The sequence below is a fragment of the Bubalus bubalis genome, chromosome 19 (genome assembly GCF_019923935.1).
Source record: "Bubalus bubalis isolate 160015118507 breed Murrah chromosome 19, NDDB_SH_1, whole genome shotgun sequence".
Classification (NCBI taxonomy): domain Eukaryota; kingdom Metazoa; phylum Chordata; class Mammalia; order Artiodactyla; family Bovidae; genus Bubalus; species Bubalus bubalis.
In genome coordinates this window covers 18,240,780-18,256,186 of record NC_059175.1, presented here as the reverse complement: position 1 = coordinate 18,256,186, position 15,407 = coordinate 18,240,780, and the positions used below count along the sequence as shown (strand labels likewise).

The 15,407-nt window shown below is 41.9% G+C and overlaps 1 protein-coding gene and 1 pseudogene across 4 annotated transcripts in view; one reads left to right on the top strand and one right to left on the bottom strand.

Moving 5' to 3' along the window:
- Positions 1-15,407, bottom strand: part of ELOVL7 (ELOVL fatty acid elongase 7) — a 79,180-nt gene that overhangs the window by 44,231 nt on the left and 19,542 nt on the right. The window lies entirely within an intron of this gene.
- Positions 6,347-6,669, top strand: LOC123330520 (annotated as a pseudogene).

Here is a 15,407-nt window from a genome sequence, read left to right as displayed (position 1 = left end):
CTCATCTCTGACTGTGCTCTTTCGCCTCTAACTTGCAAACTGCTACAGGTTACTTTGATTTTTCTTTTTAGATGAAACCTTTCTCCACCTTTTTCACACTAATAATCCAAACTCCACTTCACCTTGTGTTACTGCAGTTGTATGGGGACAACTCCTGCCTCCACTTTTAATCCCGTTAGTTTCATGTTTAGGGTAGTATTAGTACCAGAAGAAAAAAAAAAAAATCAGCCTATTATTGATATATTTTCTCCCTTCTCAAGAACCTACAGTGACTCTCCATTATAAATCTTATCAAGTCCCAAGTTCTCAGCTCCATTATCTGATTCTGCCCTCCCCATTCAAATTCACTTCTCATCACTCCTTACTACTTTAAATGTTAAAATCTCTTTCTCTCTCTCTTTCCAGAAAGCTATTTTCCACCTGTCCTCTCCCCTCCCTCTTAACCTCAAAAGTGATCAACTGTTTGGTTTTGCTCCTATCACATGTTTTCTGCTAACAGAAATACGGACTTAGAAACTTAGGAGATGCTTGTTAAAAGACCATTAGTCTAGGTGTATAGCACACAAGGATTTGTAAAGTAGGGAAGAGGCAGATACAACTTGACAGTTAGGACTTCCCTGGTGATCCAGTGGTTAAGAATCCACCTTGCAATGCAAGAGACACTAGTTTGATCCTTTGTCCAGGAAGATCCCACATGCTGTGGGGCAACTGAGCCCAAGTGCCACAACTACTGAGCCCGCACTCTGGAGTCCGTGAGCGGCAACTACTGAGCCCAGGCACCCCAATTACTGAAGCCCACATGCCCTAGAGCTGTGATCTGCAAGAAGAGAAGACATCGCGGTAAGAAGCCCATCCACCGCAACTGGAGAGCAGCCCAGCTCATCACAACTAGAGAAAGCCCCATGTACAACAACGAAGAACCAGTGCAGCCAGAACAAACAAACAAATGGGAAAAACAACAACAACAACTTAAATGCCTGGACAGATTGAGGCTGAATAATGAATATCCTTAAGGGCAAGTGTGTCACATTTACTTACTGTACAGACTTACTCTCAGGTGAAAGCACCGAAATAATCATGAAATCACCATAAAGCACAAACAAGTAAGACAAATACCAAGGTCTCCCTTGTAACCACTATGTATGAGATTTGTAAGGACAAACACTTCCTGCCAAGGGAACTCTGCCACAGTGTGTCTCAGATGAAAGCAGTTCCTTTGCTTTCATAAACTAACCAAGAGGTTCACAAGCAAGGTGGCAACAAGTTCCGCTAAAACAACTTCTCTGACAAAGGTCAGAAAGACTTTTCACAGTTGCCCTAATCAACTCATGCCAAACCGGAACCCTCATTATCGGGGATTTTTGCAATTAAAAAGCTGCTTTTATTAAAGTTTTTAAAACCAGTGCTTCTGAAAGGAATGCCCTTTTAACAACGAGTTAATAAAAGCAAGCACATCTAGCAATGGGTTGGTTAAAGCTTAAGCAGAAATTCCCAAGGAAGAAGCAAAACCACAAATGACAATCAACTATCTCACCAGACCTCAGTGGTTTTTGCTCAAAAACTGAAGAAGTGTTAACAGATTCTGGGAGTAGATTTGCAGGGAGATTTTATAAAGAAAGAAAGGGAGCTGACCCAGCTTACCACTAGCAGTACAATTAGGTGTATCTGAAATCAACTGTTGCTTCTATTTCTTGAGGTACAGGAGTAGGGTAAGCTGCTGCCCATTCTCTTATCCAAGAGAATAACATTCCCCACTTATCAAGGGCTCTGGGTCAAGTCCTATGCTAGAGATCTCACTCACATTATTTATTCAATACTTAACCCTCATATCAACTCTAGGGAAAGGGTATTATCTAAATGGGGAGGCAGAGCGTGAGACCGTTAGAAAGCATCACCGACTCAGTGGTGAATTTAAGCAAATTCGTCAATCACCGACGAACTTAAGCAAACTCCAGGAGATAGTGGAGGACAGAGAAACTTGGAGGGCTACAGTCCACAGAATCACAAAGAGTTGGACATGACTTAGGAACTGAACAACAACAACAATCTTAATGTCACAGATAAGGAAACTGAAGCTTAAGAGACTTGTCCCTAATCACACAGTTATTATGTTATAGAGCAGGTTTTCAAAGTTCAACAGGACTCTGGTCTGTGCCTATTCACTGCAGCACACAGCTTTCCAGTGTGGTAAGAGACACAAGATGTCAAAACAAACTTAGCCGGTCAACCAACATTTACTAAGATCATAAGCAGGTCCAGGATTATCCTGGGGATTCGGAAGTGGACCAGAGAACCACGTTACAGCCACTAGAATGGCGATCATCAAAAAGACAGACAATAACCAGGGAAGAAGAGGAACAATCATACATTGTTACTGAAATTGTAACACGGTGCAGCCACTGTGGAAAAAAGTTTAGCAGTTCATCAAAATATAGGTATACCTTGCCTCATCATCATATATTCTATTTTGCTTCACAGATATTGTGTTTTTCACAAAAAGCAGTTTTGTGGCAATCTCGCATTAAGCAAGTCTGTTGGCGCCATTTTTCCAACAGTGTTGATTCACTTTGTGTTTCTATGCCACTTTTGGCAATTCTTGCAATATTTCAAACTTTTGCATTTTATTATTGTATTTTTTTACAGTGATCTGAGATCAGTGATCTTTGATGTTACCTAATTTTGATATATACTGGAAAAAAAATATTCATGTGCCTTATCTCCATACTCACTTTATTGGGGTGGTCTGGATCCAAACGTTTGATATCTCCAAGGTATGTATGCCTGCAGGTTGTGGTAGTTCTGTTTAAATTAGTGACGGTGATGTAAAACTGAATGCAAACTGAACAACAGAGGTCCCCTCAAAGTCTCAGCAACACAGTTGCTAAAGCATTCACTAGGTTTCCCTGCCCTACAGAGAAGGGTGTTGTGAAAGAAGGATTTAAAAGAAAGAATCATCTCTAGAGAGGAGAATGGAATCGGACATATTTGCTTTGATTTTAACAAACAATCTTCTCACATAGACCTGGATCTCCTGAGCAGGATTATCCACTTGCACATTTACTCAATATTGGTTTTGTCTATACATATGACCAATTTTAAATGAATGACTTGGAATTCTAGTTTAGGAATCAGTTTCTTGGGTATAGCTAGCTTTGGGTATGGCTCACTAGACCCTAAGAATATACTCCCTGCTACCAAACACATGAAATGACTTCTGTATCTAGATATTGAAATTAGCCAGTGTGAGGACCATCTACAGAGACCACACACAGACACGACTTCCAAGAGAACTGGGCCATTCTGGAAGTTCTCATCATCTGGAAGACCTTACTTTGCTACAGTGATAATTCTTAACAGTAAGAGGAAACTTCAGAGCTAGAGACTCACCTGCTTTACTTCACCTTAAACCTCTATCCCATGAAAAGCATCTCAAGCACTACACTGCAACTAACAGAAATTTTAAGTGGACCATATAGGGTGTGTGAATTGATAACTTTGAACTCAAAGCACATAGAGAATTTTAAGTGGCAGCCTTTAAAAAGTTGGCTTGAAACTCCAACATTAAAAAACTAAGATCAAGGCATCTGGTCCCAGCACTTCATGGCAAATAGAAGGGGGGAAAGTGGAAGCAGTGACAGATTTCCTTTTCTTGGGCTCCAAAATCACTGCGGATGGAGACTGCAGCCATGAAATTAAGAGCCTTGCTTCTTGGATGGCAAGCTCTGACAAACCTGTACCGTGCCAAGTCGCTTCAGTCGTGTCCGACTCTGTGCGACCCTATGAACTATGGCCCACCAGGCTCCTCTGTTCACGGGACTCTCCAGGCAAGAATACTGGAATGAATTGCTATTTCCTTCTCCAGGGATCTTCCCAACCCAGGGATCAAACCTATGCGTCTTATGTCTAACCGGTATTGGCAGGCAGGTTCTTTACCACTAGTGCCACCTGCAAAGCCAACGTATTAAAAAGCAAAGACATCACTTTGCCAGCAAAGATCTATATAGTCAAAGCTATGGGTTTTCCAGCAGTCAGGTACAGATGTGAGAATTGGACCATAAAGAAGACTGAATGCCAAAGAATTGATGCTTTCAAACAGTGGTGCCGGAAAAGACTCTTGAGAGTCCCTTGGACTGCAAGGAGATCCAATCAGTCAATTCTAAAGGAAACCCACCCTCAATATTCATCAGAAGGACTGTTGCTGAAGCTGAAGCTCCAATATTTTGGCCACCTGATTCAAAGAGCCAACTCATTGGAAAAGATCTTGAACCTGGGCAAGACTGAAGGCAAAAGGAAAAGAGGACAGCAGAGGATGAGATGGTTAGACAGCATCACTGACTCAACGGACATGAATGTGATTAAACTCCAGGAGATAGTGGAGGGCATGGGAGACGGGTGTGCTACAGTCCATGAGGCTCCAATGAGTCAGACACAACTTAGCGACTGAACAACTTTAAATATATCCTGGCAAGCTAATGTAATGAACTGAAATCAAGACTGCTATTATACTACACAATAATCAGCCTACGGGACTTCCCTTAACAGATGTGATTTTAATTGGATTAAAGAATTTCTAGCATGTTTTCCCTTTAAATAACCCACATAAAAATACTTGTCATTCTTTAAATGCTTTTGTTCACTCTCTCCTATATAGGCACATCAAACTATGGAAAACAAGTAGCAAGATTAAAAAATATATATCTTGAATCACAGCACAGGGAAATAATTTAAGAATTATCTAAATCTACTCCTTAAATTCAGATAACTCAATAAGCAGATGAGTATTTTGTTTTTCCTTTAGGAAAACCAGAGTGAAACCAGAAAAACCTTGGAAAAGTTATCTGTCTTTGCTTAGCCCTTTCATTGGAAAGCAAGAACTAAAAATGGTGATTTAGGTTTGCTAAGGCAAAAGGGAACAATGGAGTTATGTTGCAGCCTAGAAGTGATGTCAGTTTTTATCTTAGACTGATGGAGTAAAGAGACATCTCCAGCAGGCCTGAGGCATGTCCTAGCACAATGTGGGATAATGCTAATAACAAGGCCAGAACCTGTCTGTGCTCTGCCTACTTGCTCTAGACCTGGGTCTGGGCAATTTTAATCTTTCTAAGTCTCTATTTCCTATCTACAACATGGAGATAATATACATCCCTCAGAAGGGTTTTGTGAGATTAATGGTGTGGTTCACCTTAATCATTACATATTCTAAAGGCCTTACTTTCACAGATTGGGATCAATAAGCTAAGATGAGCTCCTGGAGGCCAAGGAGTGAATTCTTTACCTGTATCCCAGCACACCCACAACAGTACAAAGTTAATTCTAGACCAACAGGCCAAATTAGACCAGAATAATTTTGAAACAAGGTCAACTCTGGTCATCTCAACATGTAGCTCATGGGAAATATACACTGAGAGTTTAGTGTCCCTTCATGTTATGATACTTCCTTACTTATTTATTTGCTTCACAGCTTGTGGGATCTTAGTTCCTCAACAAGGCATTGAATCTGGACCCTCAGCAATGAAAGCCTGGAGTCCTAAGCACTGGCATGTGTGTGTGCTAAGTCGCTTCAGCCATGCCAAACTCCCTGCGATCCCACCAGGCTCCTCTGTCCATGGGATTCTCCAGGCAAGAATACTGCAGTGGGTTGCCATGTCTTCCTCCAGGGAATCTTCCCAACCCAGGGATTGAACCTGCATCTCTTATGTCTCCTGCATTTACAGGCAGATTCTTTACCACTAGCGCCACCTGGGAAGCCCCTTAGCCACTGGAAGGTCAGGGAATTCCCTGGTTGTGATACTTTAAATATTGGAAAAAATTAACCAGTATATGCAGGAATTTAGCATATGATTGACAGATGCATTTTTTACTATTTATTTTTATTTTTGTCTGTGCTGGGTCTTCGTTGCTGCATGGGCTTTCCTCTAGATGAGGCGAGCAGGGGATACTCTCTAGTTATGGTGTGTTGGCTTCTCATTGCGGTGGCTTCACTGGTTGTAGAGCATAGGCTCAATAATTGTGCTGCAGAAGCTCAGCAGTTGCGGCTTCCAGTCTCTAGAGCATAGGCACACTTGTGATGCGCAAGATGCTCCAGTTCATGTGGGATCTTCCCGGACCAAGGATTGAACCTGTGTCTCCTGCAATGTCAGGCAGACTCTTTACCACTGAGCCACCTGGGAAGTCCCCATGCATTTTCAATTATTGGGGAAAATATAGATGACAGTAAATAATGTTAGACAAATGGGTTACCAATTGGAAAAAAATTGGAATCCACATCTCATACCAAAATAAACTTCAGAGAAATAAAAAATTTAAACATTTAAAAAATGAAACTGCTTTTTCCGGCGGTGACGACCTCCTCATGAGAACATGCCTCTCGCAAAGGATCTTCTTCATCTGTCTCCAGAAGAGGAGAAGAGGAAACACAAGAAGAAGCGCCTGGTGCAGAGCCCCAATTCCTATTTCATGGATGTAAACTGCCCAGGATGCTATAAAATCACCACCATCTTTAGCCATGCACAAACAGTAGTCTTGTGTGTTGGCTGCTTACTGTCCTCTGCCAGCCTACAGGAGGAAAAGCAAGGCTTACAGAAGGATGCTCTTTCAGATGGAAGCAGCGCTAAAAGTCCCCTGTATCAAGATGAACGGGAAACCATCCCAATAAACACTTTTTGGATACAAAAAAAAAAAAAAGAAAGAAACTATAAAAATTCCTGGTGACTGGGGGGAACCGCGTGAAGGACCTCTTCATACTAATTTTGCAACTACCTATGATTCTATAACTATTTCAAAATAAAAAGTTTAAAAAACATTTTGTGAAATCTGAGATAATTATTTCATAATTCTGAAATGAGGAATGGTCTTTCCAACCATGACACAAAGTCAAGAAGTCAGACATGTACAGTTTGTAAACATGTAAAGCCCACCTAAAATTACATGTTTGTGTGTGTCAAAAGCCTAAGTTATACAAAATCAAAAGACAGGTCAAACAAGGACTTCCCTGCTGGTCCAGTGGCTAAGACTACACACTCCCAATGCAGGGGGCCCAATTTCCATTCCTGGTCAGGGAACTAGATCCCACAGGCTGCAACTGACTAAAGACTCTGCATGCCACAACAAGAACAAATCCCACCTGCCGCAACTAAGATCTGTCACAGGCAAATAAATAAATATGAGGAGGGAAAGAAAAGACAAGTCAAACAGAAAGAAAAATAGATGCAGCTTATCTCCCAAATGGCTAGTTTCCTTAATACATAAAGGTTGCCAGCAAATTAATAAGAAAAAAGCCAACAACCCAACAGAGAAATGGGTAAGAAATGTGGATAGTTTATAGAAAAGGAAATAGAAAGGTTAATAACTCTAAAATATATGCAAAAAAGATGTCCACACTTACTCAGCAATCTGATGTTCAAATTTAAAGTGAAATGCCATTTTTATTTATCAAATTGGTAAAGACCATAAAGTTTCATAACACATTGTGCTGACCACGATATAGTAAAATAAGCACCCTTGTATACTGCTGGTAGGAATCTGAGCTGGTACAACCTCTGTGGGAGTGATTTGGCAATTGCTGCAATGCAATATTCCAGGTGTTATGTATTTAACACTGTGAAAGGTACATGTAGAAGATTTTTCACAATTTTTAACAGCAAAAGAAGTGGAAACTAACTAAATGTCTGCCAATATGAGACCTGTTAAAAAATTAGCATATTCATATCAGGAAATACTATGTAGATATAAGAAGGAATGAAGTATCTTTAAGCTTCAATGAAATAATCACTTAAAAATAAAATTATTACCATGTACAACATAAATACTTCCTTGTCGCTGGAAAAATTGGTAAGAAATTGGTAACAATGGTTACTCATTTTAATAAAGTTAAAAATTAAAACAGCAATAATATACATTTATTAATGTTTCCTATATTTTATGGCCACACATAAAAGGGCGTGACCCAAGCAGTAATGATCATAATCACACAAATTTACTGAATCCTTGGTATAAGATATGAAGATAAAGCATGTTAAAAAAAGATTATTCACTAAAGCAGGTAAGAAAACTTATCAAGACAAGCCAAACTCACCAGTACATGGTATGAACTAATGAAAATTTGATGTAGACATCAATATACTGAAAACAAGCTAACAGAAATCAGGAGTCATTTATCTTTGTAGTTCACTTACTCCTGCATTTTCCAACCTAGCATAGACTCTTATAACAAAGCAGGTACTCAAATGTTTATGAATGACAGGTTGAAAGGATGACTGGAGGGGATGGATGGATGGGACAGATAAAAAGACAGATGACTGGAAGGAATAGTAAACACTAAAGGACGGTCATCTCCCTCAGCTCCCGTTTCCCTCTGACCTGGGCCAGCCTCAATCTCATTGTCCTCCCCTGTACAAATGGGATATGCTGGAATTAATAAATAATTAAGAAACATGATTGTAATCGCCACACAACTTGGTGGATAATTACTAATAGGGTTAGTAATGTTACCACCTCCCCAGAAATGTGCATGCCCTAGACTTTGGAATCTGCGACTATATTACATAGAAAAGGGACTCTATTATAGATCGAATTAAGGTTAGAGACCTTAAAGTAGGAAGATTATCATGGATTATCCAGGTGGGCCCAATATAATCACACGAGCCCTTTCAAGCAGAGAACTGTCTGACTGGGAGAAGAAAGGAAGACAGAGACTGGAAGCAGAAGGATTCAGTGAATTGTGGGTGGTGCTCAAATGTAGAGGCCCACATTCAAGGACTGGAAAGAGCTCCCCTAGGAGCTAAGGTGGCCCTTGATGACAGTCAACACAGGGACCTCAGTCCTTCAGCCACAAAGAACTGAATTCTGCCAGCAAACTGAATGAGCTGGGAAACAGATTCTTTCTAGAGGCCTCTGATAAGAGCAAAGATGGCCAACATCTTGTAAAACACAGAGCACAGCAATTACCCTTCCCAACCTGGATTTCTTTCTTTTTTTTTTTTTTTAATTTTTAAGAATCTTTTAATTTTGTATTGGGGTATAGTCAATTAACAATGTTGTGATAGTTTCAGGTGAAGAGCAAAGGGACTCAGCCATACATATACACATATCCATTCTCCCCAAAACTCCCCTTGTGTCCAGGCTGCCACATAATATTGAGCACAGTTCCATGTGCCATACCAACCTGGACTTCTGATCTACAGACCTATAGATAGTAACTTTCTGTTACTTTAATTCACTAAGTGTGTGATGATTGGTTATGGCAGCAATAGAAAATAAAGATTCTCCCTTTGTGTTCAGCTAAAGAACCACTTGTGGAGCCTGTTCATGTTAGGCTCGCTGCCAAATGTTTAGGACAGAAAAGTAAGTACATGTTCTCAAGGAGTTTATAAGCTTAGAAACCCAGTAAACAATTCTATGATAGAGGTTAGCACAACACAGTGTAGGAGCACAGAGAGGAGGCACCTAACTGCATAACGTCCTCAGATGCTCTACTTACCACTCCTCTAATCCCTTCCCCTTCCTTTGCACCCACAGTTCAGTTCAGTCACTCAGTCGTGTCCAACTCTTTGCAAACCCATGGACTGCAGCACGCCAGGCCTCCCCGTCCATCATCAACTCCCAGAGTTTATTCAAAGTCATGTCCATTGAGTCAGTGATGCCATCCAACCATCTCAATCGTCTATCATAAGGGTGGTGTCATCTGCATATCTGAGGTTATTGATATTTTTCCCAGCAATCTTGATTCCAGCTTGTGCTTCACTGTACCCTTTTCCAATGAATTAATTGGACCACCAGCCTTAATCATCTGGCTTCCCTGGTGGCTCAGCAGTAAAGAAACTGCCTGCCAATGCAGAGGACCCAGGTTCTAACCCTGGGTCAGGAAAACCCCTGAAGAAAGAAATGGCAACCCACTCTAACATTCTTGTCTGGTAAATCCCATGGACAGAGGAGCCTTGCGGCTACAGTCCATGGGGTCACAAAAGAGTGGGACATGACTTAGCAACTGAACAGCAACCTAATCGTCAGAAACTGAAAGCCATCCTAAACTCAACTGACCCTTCAAGACCTCTAATTTATATCACTCCAATAATTTTTCTCATAAGTCTCTTTCCCTCACCTTCATTTCTTCCCCAAACCACTGACTGCTACTTTCTGATCTTTATCATCTCTTCCCTTGATTACTGTAACCACCTCTCAACTAACTTTCCTGATTCAATAGCTATCCATTTCCCCAAATCCATTTCTTTCAATTCACCAGGGTCATTTTCCCAAGGATTAAATTGACTATGCCACGTTCCAGCTCAAAATGCTTCAAAGACTGCTTGCAGTTAAAGCCTAACTCTGTCTACTCTTAGAGACCCTCCTAAGCTATACTAGATAGAAAACTGTCTCCACTTGGCTTCTGTCTCCAGTGCCTAGGAAGGATCTGGTACATAGTTGATTCTTGGACAGTATTTGCTGAATGAATAAAATCAACTCCTGCTGACTCTGAAGCCTCATCGCTTACCTTATAGCACCCCCATTTACTATGCTCCTGCAACCTTCACCATCTCCTGGAGTTTGCTCAAATTCATGTCCTTGAGTCGGTGATGCTATTGAAACATTTCATCCTCTGTCACCCACTTTTCCTTTTGCCTTCAATCTTTCCCAGCATCAGGGTCTTTTCAAATGAGTCAACTCTTCACATCAGATGGCCCAATTACTGGAGTTTCAGCTTCAGCATCAGTTCTTCCAATGAATATTGAGGGTGGATTTATTTTAGGAATGACTGATTTGATCTCCTTGCAGTTCAAGAGACTCTCAAGAGTCTTCTTCAGCACCATAATTCAAAAGCATCAGTTTTTTGAAGTTCAGCCTTCTCTATGGTCCACCTCTCATATCCATACATGACTACTGGTATAACCTTTTGACTAGATGGACCTTTGTTGGCAAAGTGATGTCTCTGCTTTTTAATACTCTAGGTTTGTCATAGCTTTCCTTCCAAGGAGCAAGCATCTTTTAATTTCATGCCTGCGGCCACCGTCTACAATGATTTTGGAGCCCAAGAAAAGAAAATCTGTCACTGTTTCCACCTTTTCCCCTTTTATTTGCCATGAAGTGATGGGACAAGATGCCATGATCTTAGTTTTTTGAATGTTGTTTTAAGCCAGCTTTTCCACTATCCTCTTTTCACCCTCACCAAGAGGATCTTTAGTTCTTCTTCACCTTCTGCCATTAGAGTGATATCATCTGCATATCTAAGGTTATTGACATTTCTCCCGCCAATCTTGATTCCAGCTTATCATTAATCCAGCCTGGCATTTCTCATGATGTACTCTGCATATAAGTTAAATAAAGGGTGACAACATACAGTCTTGTCATACTCCTTTCCCAATTAGGAACCAATTAGTTGTCTCATGTCTGGTTCTAACTGGTGTTCTTGACTTGCATACAAGTTTCTCAGGGGACAGGTAAGGTGGTCAGGTACTCTCATTTCTGTAAGAATTATCCACAGTTTGTTGTGATCCACACAGTCAAAGGCTTTAATCAATGAAGCAGTAGTAGACGCTTTTCTGGAATTCCCTTGCCTTCTCTATGATCCAGTAGATGTTGGCAATTTTGATCTCTGGTTCCACTGCCTTTTCTAAACCCAGTTTTTACACCTGGAAGTTCTCAGTTCACATACTGCTGAATGCTAGCTTGATGGATTTTCAGCATAAACTTACCAGCTTGTGAAATGAGTACAAATATACGGTGGTTTGAACATTCTTTGGCATTGCCCTTCTTTGGAATTGGAATGAAAACTGACCTTTTCCAGTCCTATGGCCACTGCTGAGTTTTCCAAATGTGCTGATATGTTGAGTGCAGCACTTTATCAGCATCACTGGATAGGGGAGGCTGTTGTGCTGCAGTCCATGGTATTGCAAAGAGTCAGATAGGACTTAGCGACTGAACAAAAACAACAATCCTAGTCTTTGTGGTCCCAGCCTACTCCACCTTCCCTTTCTCTATGCTCCAATTTCTCCTTGTGGCTAAAATGACTTGTTCACCTAGCTGGTGAGCATATCTTAAAAAAAAATTTTTTTGCCCTTCTCTGGATGGCATCACCGACTCGATGGATGTGAGTCTGAGTGAACTCCGGAAGTTGGTGATGGACAGGGAGGCCTGGCGTGCTGCAATTAGTCAGACACGACTGAGCAACTGAACTGAACTGAACTGAACAGGGTTCTGCCCGCCTTGCAGCTCTACTCTGTCTAGTCTTTTGAGTCCCTGGTGTAACTGTCTTCTCTCCTACCTTAGCATCTACAGCCAATCCTCTAGTACCTTGCTACTCAAAGCTGGCCAGTGGACTGGTGCTGATGTCCAAATGGTTTATTACCATTCTGGTCCAAGGTTAGTCCAGAAATCAAGTATTTGGAAATGTTTATGGCAGCTTGACAATTCAATGACATTTAAGTATGTGATACTTGCTTAACAAGGTATAGACCAGTTTGGGTGTTGTTGAATTAATCTGGTGAGTCACATGTGATGCAAACTGCATTTTAATCATGTGCAACAGGACCACTTATTATTCCATGATAGAGCCAAAACAAAGAACAACTCAACTGGTCTATCACCACAGATAATCTAAGGAGCACTGCTCGAATGCACCCAGGTACACTCCCATCTTCTACACCTTTTTTGATGTTGTTGGCTGCCTGAGATAACGCAGATGTCCCATGAATCTCAGTGAATAAATTAATAAGGATGTGAATGATAAGAAGACCTCCTAAAAGACATGAGACCTGAGCTACTTCTTAATGATTGGCAGGGACGGAGCACTTTGGGGCAACGAATGCATTGAGGAAGAAGTACGAATGAGAAAGAGCAAGAAAAGGTGGTGCACAGGCAGTGGAAAGCTTTCAAAAGGCAAAATATTATGCTGAAGCACAATGACATAAAAGAACTTAACCACACAGTTCTGCTGGAGCCCCATCCTCTAGACCCCCACCCTCAAGACGCGCCCTCACCCCAGAAGCACCCTCTCAGTACAGTGTGCAGCCTTAGCAAAGGCAGGGGGAGCCTCTGAAGGATGTCTCTCAAACAAGTGTTGTGACCTACCTGATGAAGGATGAATGTCAGGGTGTGAGCCTTAAAGGCAGGGAAACCAGTTAAGATTTAATTGCAATCATCCCAGTGAGAAATGCCAAAAGGCCTAAACAAAGACAGAGATGATCTGCTGACATGCCACGGTGGTAGAAACAAAGCCATGGAAAATGTATGAGGCAATGCAGGAAGGGCTTGGTGATTCGCCAGACAGAATAAAGACATAGGGTAGTGTGACAGAAGTTACTGGTTTGGTTGGGGTGACTATGTGCATGACAGTGTCACCAGAGGAGATAAGGAACACAGAAAGAGGAATAGGTTTAATAATAGGGAATAGGGAATTAATAGGGAATAGGGAATTAATAAATTCCAATGTGATAAGCCTGTGGGACATTCAGGTCGAGATGGCTGCAGGCACTCGGAGGGAGGTCAAGGCTGAAGATAGATACAGATTTGGGAAGCTTTCCTTCCCAGGTGGTGCTAGGGGTAAAGAACCCACCAACCAATGCAGGCAACGTAAGAAACATGGGTTCAATCCCTGGGTTGGGAAGATCCCCTGGAGAAGGGCACAGCAATCCACTCCAGTATTCTTGCCTGGAGAATCCCCATGGACAGAGGATCCCGGCAGGCTACAGTCCATGGGGTCGCAAAGAGCTGGACACGACTGAAGTGATTTAGCACACAGCACATGTCTAGATGGCGATTAAAATCAGTTATGGGTGAATGAGAAAAATTGTGGAGAATACCATCATTTAACAGGTAGGCTGAGGGAAGAAATCTCACAAAGAAGATGAAAAAGGAAGAGTCCAAAAGAACAGCTTGTGAAGGCTAGAGAAGAGGAAAGAGATGCACGATCAAGCTTTATCATTCTGGTAAAACCTTAAGAATTTTTACAGTGAGAGGAAGAAACAATAGACAGAAACAGGGAGGGACAACCAAGGAATGTGTGGAGGAGAAATAGAAGGGATGGAGACACAGGCCAGCATGATGGTGAGTCTGGCAGGTCATCCTCCATGAAGGGCAAGAGAAAGGAGGACAAGTCATAGATGAGTTGATGCAGAAAAGAAGCCTTCCTGGCACAAGTCTAAATTAGGGCCTTTCCTGTGTGCTCCAGTGACACCTGATTGCCTCACCATGTGCCATAATTTACCCACCTGCCTGTGGCACTGTACTGAAAGCTCCAGGATGGCCTGGACTGTTCTGATCCTGCCCACCACTCTATGCCCAATGCCCAGCACAATGCCTGGCACTAACCATGCCCCAGTTCAAAGTTTAGCTGACTAGGACTTCCTAGTGGTCCTAGTGGTCCTTAACCACTGGTGGTCCAGTGGTTAAGAATCTACTTGCCAATGCAGGGGACATGGGTTTGATTCCTGGTCTGGGAAGATTCCATGTGCTGCGGGACAACGAAGCCTGTACACCACCATTATTAAAGGCCGCATGCCTAGAGCCTGTGCTCTGCAACAAGGGAAGCCACAGCAATGAGAAGCCTGAGCACCTCAAGGAAGAGTAGCCTCCCACTTACCACAGCTAGAGAAAGTCCACATGCAGCAACAAAGACCCAACACAGCCAAAAATAAATAAACTGCTTAAAAAGTTCAGTTGACTAAATGGGGACAAGAAATTGAAAGATTCACCAACAAAACCTTCAAGTTTTCTAGCAAGGTAGGAGGTGAGGTTGATTAGTAAGATAAAATAGGGTTAGGGAGGAAGGTTTTGGAGGGTAGTGAAAGAAAGAGGTTTTGTGTGGCGTAGAAAATGAAAATCTTTCAAGGACAAGTTGAAAGCAGTGTTTCTCAATCTCAGTTGCATACTGGAATCACCCAGAGGACATTAAGAACTCCTGGTGCTGGAGACCCACCCTGAAATTTCAGATTGAATTGGCCTAGACAGCCCAGGTATTGAGATTTTTTAAAAGTTCCAAGAAGATTCTGTTTTGCAGCCAAGGTTGAGAGTCACGGAGTGAAAGGATTAAGTAATGTTGGTCAGAGTATACCTGAGTCTGGAAACTATACATTAATAGAGTATCAATTTACCTTTTTACCCAGCTTTCTGCAATTCTGTTCAGCTGTCTAGGTATATGTTCAGAAGAAGACTATGGGGTTAATTTGGAGTTAGGGATTTGCCAGACAAACACAGAAGTAGAGAGCTGAGAGACTAAGGGAAAATGAAGGTCTTTCTGAGAGTAAAAGGGCTTCTCAGGTGGTGCTAGTGGTAAAGAACCCACCTGCCAATTCAGGAGACATAAGAGATGCAGGTTCGATCCCTGAGCCAGGAAGATCCCCTGGAGGAAGGCGTGGCAACCCACTCCAGTATTCTTGCCTGGAGAATCACAGGGACAGAGGAGCCTGGTGGGTTAC